This window comes from Strix aluco, chromosome 4 (genome assembly GCF_031877795.1).
Source record: "Strix aluco isolate bStrAlu1 chromosome 4, bStrAlu1.hap1, whole genome shotgun sequence".
NCBI classification, from domain to species: Eukaryota; Metazoa; Chordata; class Aves; order Strigiformes; family Strigidae; genus Strix; species Strix aluco.
This window is the reverse complement of record NC_133934.1, coordinates 90,659,295-90,667,888: the sequence shown is the minus strand read 5'-3', so window position 1 is coordinate 90,667,888 and position 8,594 is coordinate 90,659,295. Positions and strand designations below refer to the sequence as shown.

Here is an 8,594-nt window from a genome sequence, read left to right as displayed (position 1 = left end):
GTTAGCAGCCGTGTGGAGTCACACATGTAGCATCACTGAGACCACATCCCATGGACAGCTGACACGAGGCATGGGTGATAGCTCAATCTCATGGCACAAAATGCAGGTCTGTGGGGTGTCCGAGTGACTCCCAGCAGAGCCTGGGTTCGTTAAGCACTACTTACATGACCTACCAGGTGCCCTGGAAAGGCTGTCACTCCATCCTCCCAGTAACAACACACTGTATATAGGGCAAGATACGCTGCCATGCACACCTCTTCAGATTGCACAATGGGTCACAAGGCTTGAAGTCAACATGGCAATGGGAAGATGGCTTCTGCACATGTGGATAGATACTGGATGCAAGAACTTTTGCAACAGCCAGGCCTTTCTCACGCAATAAAGAGGCACCAGGAATTTCAGCACTGCAAGATTAGTTGGAGTGAGTGCATCACCTAACCCTGTGCTTCCTCTTCCTCTTCCTCCTCAGCCTGCAAGGGGGATGGGAGCCCACAGTGCCTGGCAACTTTTCCTTGGTTAGGTACGCCTTCCCCAAGTATCTCCTTTTCCCATAGTTTGTGTTTTCTCACCAGGGCTCTCATACTGGAGGCAGCAACCTGCCCTGGGTTGTAGGGCAGAATCTCTTGGCTGTTGCTGTCCCTCTCAGTTAATTAGGAGGGAGAGACTTCATTCTCTTGCAGTACTGCATCAGAAGTGGGCTCTGGTCTCACAGTGCACTGTCCTATCCTCTTCTGTAACATAGGAAATGACAGAAAAGTTAGGAATTTCATCATACCAAAACCTGAGCCATTGTCATGTTGAGAAAAGCAGTCTCCTGATGTCTGCTGAAACACTGGTTATGTCACTCTTGGCTGAAAAGGCAATGTACGCAGAAAAGTGCCATGTTCACCTTTACACTGAGGAAGTAAAAGGGATCCTGCTTAGCAATGGGGAAGGCTTTGAGGAACTGCCAGAATCAGTGGCAAACCTGTCACCTGCATTGGGGTCCCCTGATCCTGCCTGGAACTCTCAAATAACAGTCCTCACGGGAAACCACATTTCTGTCTCTGTAGTCAGCAAATGCACTCTGGTGACCGACAGTTTTATGCATGGACTAGATTCTTGTAGTGTACTTTATCCCTTGGAGCTAATTGCAATGAACACTGTAAATTTAAAGTTGATGATAGCATATGTTATCCCATATGCTAGAAAAGAAAACTCAAAGGCATAACCCTCCAGCACTTGCTGATTTTAGTAAGATACCAAGATACCATTACTTTACTACAGCAGAAGAAGTTTAGGAGACAGTTATTTCAGGATAAGTTGTTTTAGCAGTCCCAATGTCTTTTAGTGTTTGATGGGAGACCGGTGATGCTGGTAAGAACTAGGATCCTACGCAGCACACACCTTACAAAAACAAAGACTAATCTAAGAACTTCATATATGAGCTCAGTAATAAAAAGGTATTGCACTTACACACATGCACGGGTCTCCTACAAGTCAGATCTATCAGAAGCAGGTTATGTTCTATATATGAATAAGCAGACCAAATAACCTTGCAAATCTGAGCTACTGTCAGTATTTGTCCAGGGTATTAAGTACTTCTCAGACTGTTTCTAAAATATTTTCTGAATTTAAGTATTCTCTGAGTTTGGGTAAAGTTAGTATATATTTAACAACAAATATCTATACCCCATATTTGTCATGGGGAGGAGCATACAGAGCTGTCCTAAAGGTAATATTATACTGGTAGACAGAAACACCCCTTTTTCTGCTGATCTAACTTTATTGCCCAAATTTTCTCAAGCTATTTCACTTTTTCTGTCCTAATGTGTTTATATTTGAATTACAGATAAATATATGATGACAAATATATTTATCTTATTAAAATAAAGGGCATATGGGTCACCAACAACAATGATGTGGATCAGGCAAAGTTACACAGCCATTGCCATATTAAAGCCTAATTCTTATAAATGATATTTGGCATTACTGTCATGGAGATTGATGTGATCTCTCAATTTTTGACATGAACTTGAACATTTTTGCTTTTATTCAGATGGGCCACCATGTATTATTACTTCTAATATGCCTGAAGCATCATACTGCTATGAGTCACATTAGCTGCATCTTCCTGTATCCCTGGGGAGTAGAAAATAGCCGTTTCTAGTAACGACAATAATCAGGAGTAAACCAGAAGGGCTTTCAGGGAAGCTGGTTCCTTCCTTTCTTCTATGTGCAGAAAGGTGGTCTAGCAAATCTGAGGGGAAGATGTGCTGAAGCAAGAGGAGCTGATGACATTCCTAGGGCAAGATATGTGAGGGCCCATGATATAGGTATGAGATATAAGAAGAGTCCGTAGGCTGCAGAGGAGCTGGAAAGTATGGGAAAGAGGCCTGAAGACGGTTATCATTGAGAACGATTGAGAAAAGTCAAAAGAAAACACAGTCTCAATCTTTTATTTGTCCTTAGCTGTCACTTTATTAAATCTTTCAATAATTAACTGAATTGAATAGTGAATAATCCAACCCATGTCTTTGAGCATTAACGTTAAAATAGCTCAGTCATTGGTTGTAGTCTTGGATCATGTTGATTTTAGTCTTAGACACCATCAGACACCATCAGAAAAAAGCCTCAAATTACAACCAATTCGAGGCAGAGCAACTTTGGGTGATTTGCATCTCACCAGTACCTCACCAGCTGACAGTCAGACCCCAGAACTGCCATAATTGTGGGCATCTAAGGGCGGCCCAGCATAGTTTTTCTTCTCCTTGACCTGCATTAAATGTACCATTTGACCTCTAGGGCTCTACCCCACAGGTTGGAAGTGCATTACTTTCAGATAGTTGTAGCAGTCCTCTCCTCTCCTCTCTGTCCTTCCCTCTGATGTTCCTATTTGTTCCAAACATGTCTCAGATGCTTATGAAGCAGGTGCTGAACTTCCACAGATTGCAGCCTGGGGTTTCATGGAAAACCCAACTTCATATTTCTCCCTTAATATGCCTGGGCATGAGCTACCACTGCACAGCCCGTGCTTTACGAACAGCAGTCCCAATTCATATCCAGTCAGGCTGTCCCATTCATGATCACAGGGGCCTTAGGTGATCTCAAACTGGAATACGGTAGGAAATACGTACATTGTATTTTGTATTCTCTTCCACCCTGGTTATCCCAAAACCTCTTTGTTATTTGAATGAATCCATGAGAGGATTTTTCATTTATATGCTAATAGAGCTTCTGCCCAAGGGTATTTTGCAGCTTCACATTTCGACAGGGTGAATCACGTGTTAACAACACAACCAAGTTCCTCAATGTCAGGTTCCCTCAGCATCAGTAACTTTGGAAACAAGTGATTAAAGAGGATATACTGATTATTTAGGGTGGGATTCACCTCACCTACCTTCAGCCATTCAGAAGTTAGGTGTCAAGTATGACCTGGATATTTAGGCTTCTCCAGAAGAATCCAATATAGAAGGGCTTAGTCACTACCTGAAGTTGTCAAGCTTGCTTTGTCCTTCATTCAGTACACAGGGAACACAGGTAACCAGCTTTGACTAGAAGTCTAACTTTTAGATGGCTTAATTTAGGTGAGGTCAAGCCTATCCTAAGTGTGTGCCTTGTGAAAAGGCCATGTTTGCCTCAAAAGGAACAGTGCTTCATAGCAAAAAGCAATTTGAACTTTGAACTAATTTAGGAAATTCCGTGCCAGTGCCAGCTTTGAGTCAAAGGTACCTTTGGCTACCTCTGACTTGGGCTTAAAGAACAGGTATTTCATATTGGGAAGGCTTGAGTCAGGAAAGAAGAGTTCATTATTAGGCAACAAACAACTCTTAGTCACCTTCCTAAGGGATGCTGGAGGCTTCTTCCCCCACCTCATTTCCTTTTGTCCTAAAACCAAAGGTGCAATATGACACACGTAAATGAAAACCGGCTCTCATGCAAAAACCTCACATGCATTAGCTTCCATACATTGCAGAAACAAGACCTGGAGCTGATAACCTTTGTGGGGCACAATTACAAATTGTAGCTAACATTCTCATTCCTCTGTTGTGGTACCTCACCTCTTCTAGTGGTACCTCACCTCTTCTAGGCACTTCAGTCAAGGATACCTATAGGTTGTTGCAGAAGAAATAGAAAATGTGTGCCCTGTTGTGTGTACAGTTGCTTTTCTCTACACTGTTTCTGGTCACCATTTTTACAGGAAAAAAAAAAAAAAAGGCAGATTCCACACATTATTTTACAGAAGTGCAAGTGCTCATACTAGGCAAAGTATCGGCCAAAGCATGGGAGAGGCTTGCGACTATCCTTTGCCTATTGCTGTAGTTTATCTAATTCTGGTTTCAGTTAAGTAGTTCCTGTTCCATCAAAAAGTTTCGATACAAACCAAAGTTTCAGAGCAAACTTTTTCCTTGCACAATGTGATAAAATAAATGTGCTTATTTAATTAAAACAACAACAAGCAAACAACAAATGCAGGCATAAAATTAAACCTAAGAAATCAAACTTCTGTAAGAATGGAATACTTCAGGTAAGATGATCAAACTGTCTTAACTTGTTCTCCTTGCAACACCAGCTTTTCATACTGATTCCTCTGTGCATATAAGAAAAGTATGTAATGAGACTGCTAGAAGTGACTGGGTTTGTGTCTAGTTTCTGTCAGTCAAGGTCCTTGTACTAGACTCATTGCCACAGTCAGAGTGGCTGCGATTTCATACTTATGCAGATCTCTAATAGGAAGCATCATGCTTTGTCATCCTATTAATCTCAAGTCCTTTCATAAGCACTACTTTTAATCATTTGGGAGGACTTTCAATACAAATGTATGAGTGCCTAATAATGCTTGCATAATGGATTAGAAAATTTAATCACTGAGCTTCCTAGAGGTGTGCTGAACACATGCAGATCCTTATTAGATAAAAAAACCATAAAATGTACAGGATCAGTCCATTAAATACTAATAATCTGCTAGTAATGTCCAGCCAGCTGGTGATTTGAATAAAGTTGCTCAGAAATCTGAATGTTTTTTGCATCAGAAAATGACAGTTCTGAACTGGGTGGAAAAAAAAAAAAAATTGAAATTTCCTAAAACATGAAATGATTTTAGTTTGTTGAAATGTTTCACGATTTGTTAAGGTGAAATGTTTGAATCTCATTTAAATTTGTTAAGATGCATACTGTATTAAATGTAAAGCCTAGAAATAAGTAAAACATTTCAAATGGAGAAATAATACATTGTGTTTTAGGGAGCACAGAAACGTTGCTTTTCAAATTTCTCCATTTCTTTTGAAGTAGAACACTGCAATAAAAACAAACATGTATGAACAAATCATGATGCAACTGCACTTTTCGGGGGAAAATATTCCTTCAGAAGAATTCTTAATATCTTCATACATAAACGTCTTCTTTCTAATGATCATCCTCATCTTTTGGCTTTTTTTTATTATGGAGTCAATAGTGCATGTAATTCAGGGTCTTTGCATGGAGACAATAGGTAGATGTGTGTATTAGGCTATTATTATCATCACTTTTAGACTATTGTTGTAAGGTTACCTCTCATAGATGATCTCTATCAGATCATTAATCAGGCTATTGCTGTTACTACATTTCCACGAGCCCCCAGGTGGGAACAATTTGATCTCTGAGCATATTCTGCTCCGTCACAAGACCTGCAGATATGAACGTTCACACCTTACAACAGACATGCTCTTTGGACAAGTAATGTGGGTGGGAAATTTTCCTGTTTCAGAAATCATGGAGGGGTGGAGCTCTGACTCAATGTAATAAAACACCCATGCAGCAACTTCTGACACTCTTCAAGGGTGTAAATTTGTTTCAGGAGGCACTGGCAACTGTGGAGCCTAGTACTCAGGGGCCATGAACAGCACCTGCTTTTAATGCAGCAGCAATCTTGATGGCATCAACCTCTGCCTTCGCTCTGGTAAGTGGAAAACAGAACAAGCCTGGCAGGAGTCTGTGAGTATTTGATTCAGATTTTTCCCCAGACTATAAACAGGTCAAGTCCACTGTTACCTGCAGGACACAAATCTCCAAGAAAACAAAATTGTCTTTCCTCGGCTATTTGCACTATGAGGACCTGGGGTCAATATCTTTCCACATAGAACAGAAACAACTGTCACTTCCCTGTCATGTTCATTTTATCCACCACAAACAATGAGGAGGTGCAAATTGCCCATTCCACATTGCAATTCAACAGTGACGAGTTGAAATAAGTAGAAAGATTGGTCTTTGCTCTCTTTTTCATCCCTTGTTCTCCCTCCCTCAACAGCATTCAAGCAGCAAATCAAGTCCCTTGGAAAATGAAGAAAGAAAATGGATGATGCAGTACGTAGCCCCAAGTGACATTGATGCTAAGGTACCAACTTCAGCAAACTAAAAATAGGTGGGACTAAACTAGTATTTTTTTGAGACAGGTAGGATTTTTTTTTTTTTCTAAATTTGGTTATTCAAGATTCATGCTTATTTAGAAATAGGAACATTTCATGAAAGAAAATTCTCTTTAGGTGAAACATCTGCGTTCCATTTTTTTTATTCCATTCCTTTATTTACATGAACCGTGTTATTTTCATGGTTTTATTCCTTGGAGAAATTCCTTAGGGAGAATGTTCTCAATTTACTGTAAATGGGACTGATTTGGCCTTGTTTTAATGCTATTTATCTCTATTAACTTTAATGGAGTTTTAGCCCAGCACAAATGGAGAACATTGCCAGTGTTGGAAAGTCAGAGCATGGTTGTTGGCAATCCTTTGGGTTTTGGTCGTTAATGCCAGTTTCCAGAACAAATGCCCACCTTGATCAGTGTGCAACTCATCACAACAAAAGAACAACTCTAGCAACCTTTGCAGGGCTTGTGGCAGAGATATATTTACATCACACACGTACCAGATGTATCAGTGATGATTTTTGTCTTCACTCTCAGTTAGCTTGCAGCTGACTATATATTGCATCAAGCTGCCTCAATGTAAAACCAGGGGATTCCAAACAAAAAACTAACTTACTTCAGATGGTATCTTAAATGGCGTGTGATTCAAGTGTCTACAGCTCATAGGAAACCTGTATGTTTAATTTATTTTTTGTGCAACCAGACTTCCAAATCAGTAGAAAACTATTAACATCATTTTGCTTATGTACATCACAACTTTTTCAAACTGATTGATCAAACTGATCTCTTGTTAGTAGCATTCTGGCAGCTCCTACAGATGGAAATTAGTGTACAAAAAGGGTGACAAACTATCACTGCGGTGTGAAACTTGATGTAAATGGCAAAGTAGCATAACGAAAACTGACATGGCATTTCGGCATTCATAATTTGCTCTCTCTGTTGTGTGCTAAAGCTCAGCAAGAGAATGTACTAAAGCAGGAAAAGCAACTATTGGGGAGTGCAATGACCTGATCTCGGTAGCATTTTTGTAATGGTTTGCTGTATTTATACTGAAGTTATGTTTTTGTTTAGAATATCCATGGCTAAAAGCATCCAATCCTTCTTTACCACTAAGGTAGTTACATGTAAAAAAAATCCTGTGGCCATAAACTCCTGCATATAGGGGCTATGGGACCCTTTCTGTAGCTTTAATTTGTTGTTCTTGTCATAATTTCTCCTTATCAAATGAACCTCTGAAAGTTCTGTTTGCTATCCACGGGTGTTTCACAACCAGGACGTGCTCAGACACTCTTTATTTGCCTCCTGGTTTTTGAATATGTCTTCTCTCCTCTGTAATAAAGCTTGGCAGAAAACTGGCACTAAAGGCACAGACATGTGCAAGCTGGCTAATTTCTGCCTCTTACTGGCACTGGGTTTCCTGGGCAGCTTTTGGTAATTCCCTTAATTTTTGCAAGCCATAGCTTGCCATCTGCAAGAGGAGGATAATCATTAGTAGAGAGGTGTTGTAAAGGATAACATGCTTATAGCAAACCTGAGTCCCAGAACAAGTAAACAGGTGCAAAGCTTTCCTTAACGCTAATGCTCAAATACTTGCCCAAGTACTTGCCTCAGTTTCAGAGGACTTTACATAGCTGTGTGATAAATTGAATAGTTACTGGATTGGGTTTAGAAAAACATGCCCAGGGGCTGTGCATGGAATTTAGCTGTGTTGTCTATTTACAGTGCAAAGCCAAATATGCCCCACTGCTAAATTTGCAGGAAAATGTAGCAACCTTGTGAAACCTCCTTCATATTTTAAAATGGATAGGAGCATCAAGAGAGCATCTCTTTAGATGTTTCAGGGAGTCCCAAGTTGACAGTTTGCCTTCTAGCACCTTACACAGGAATACAGGAAAGATGAACCATACTAAAGGAAGATCATAAGTAGTTGTGAGTAAGGTAGCCCATAATTACAGTGAATCTAGAGAATTTATCACTGGATATTATTTGTTAGTGCATTGTCTTATACAGAACAATTTGTTATTTCCAAAAATGAAAAAAAAAAAAAGGTATTTTCCTTGGTAATTTATCAGCTTAAAAAACTAGTTGTTGGTTCATCATCTGTGAATGCACTGAAAACAGATACAGTAATGCAAAGAGCAAGAAAGTAGAAAGCATAATCTCAGCTCAAGATTAGCAGTATTAACATAGGGCGGGGAGGCTCACCAAAGTATTC

General features: G+C 39.9%; 1 pseudogene; it reads left to right on the top strand.

The window, feature by feature from the left end:
- The first annotated feature begins 309 nt into the window (after positions 1-309).
- LOC141922158 (cytosolic phospholipase A2 epsilon-like) overlaps positions 310-8,594 on the top strand; it is a 45,548-nt pseudogene continuing 37,263 nt past the window's right edge.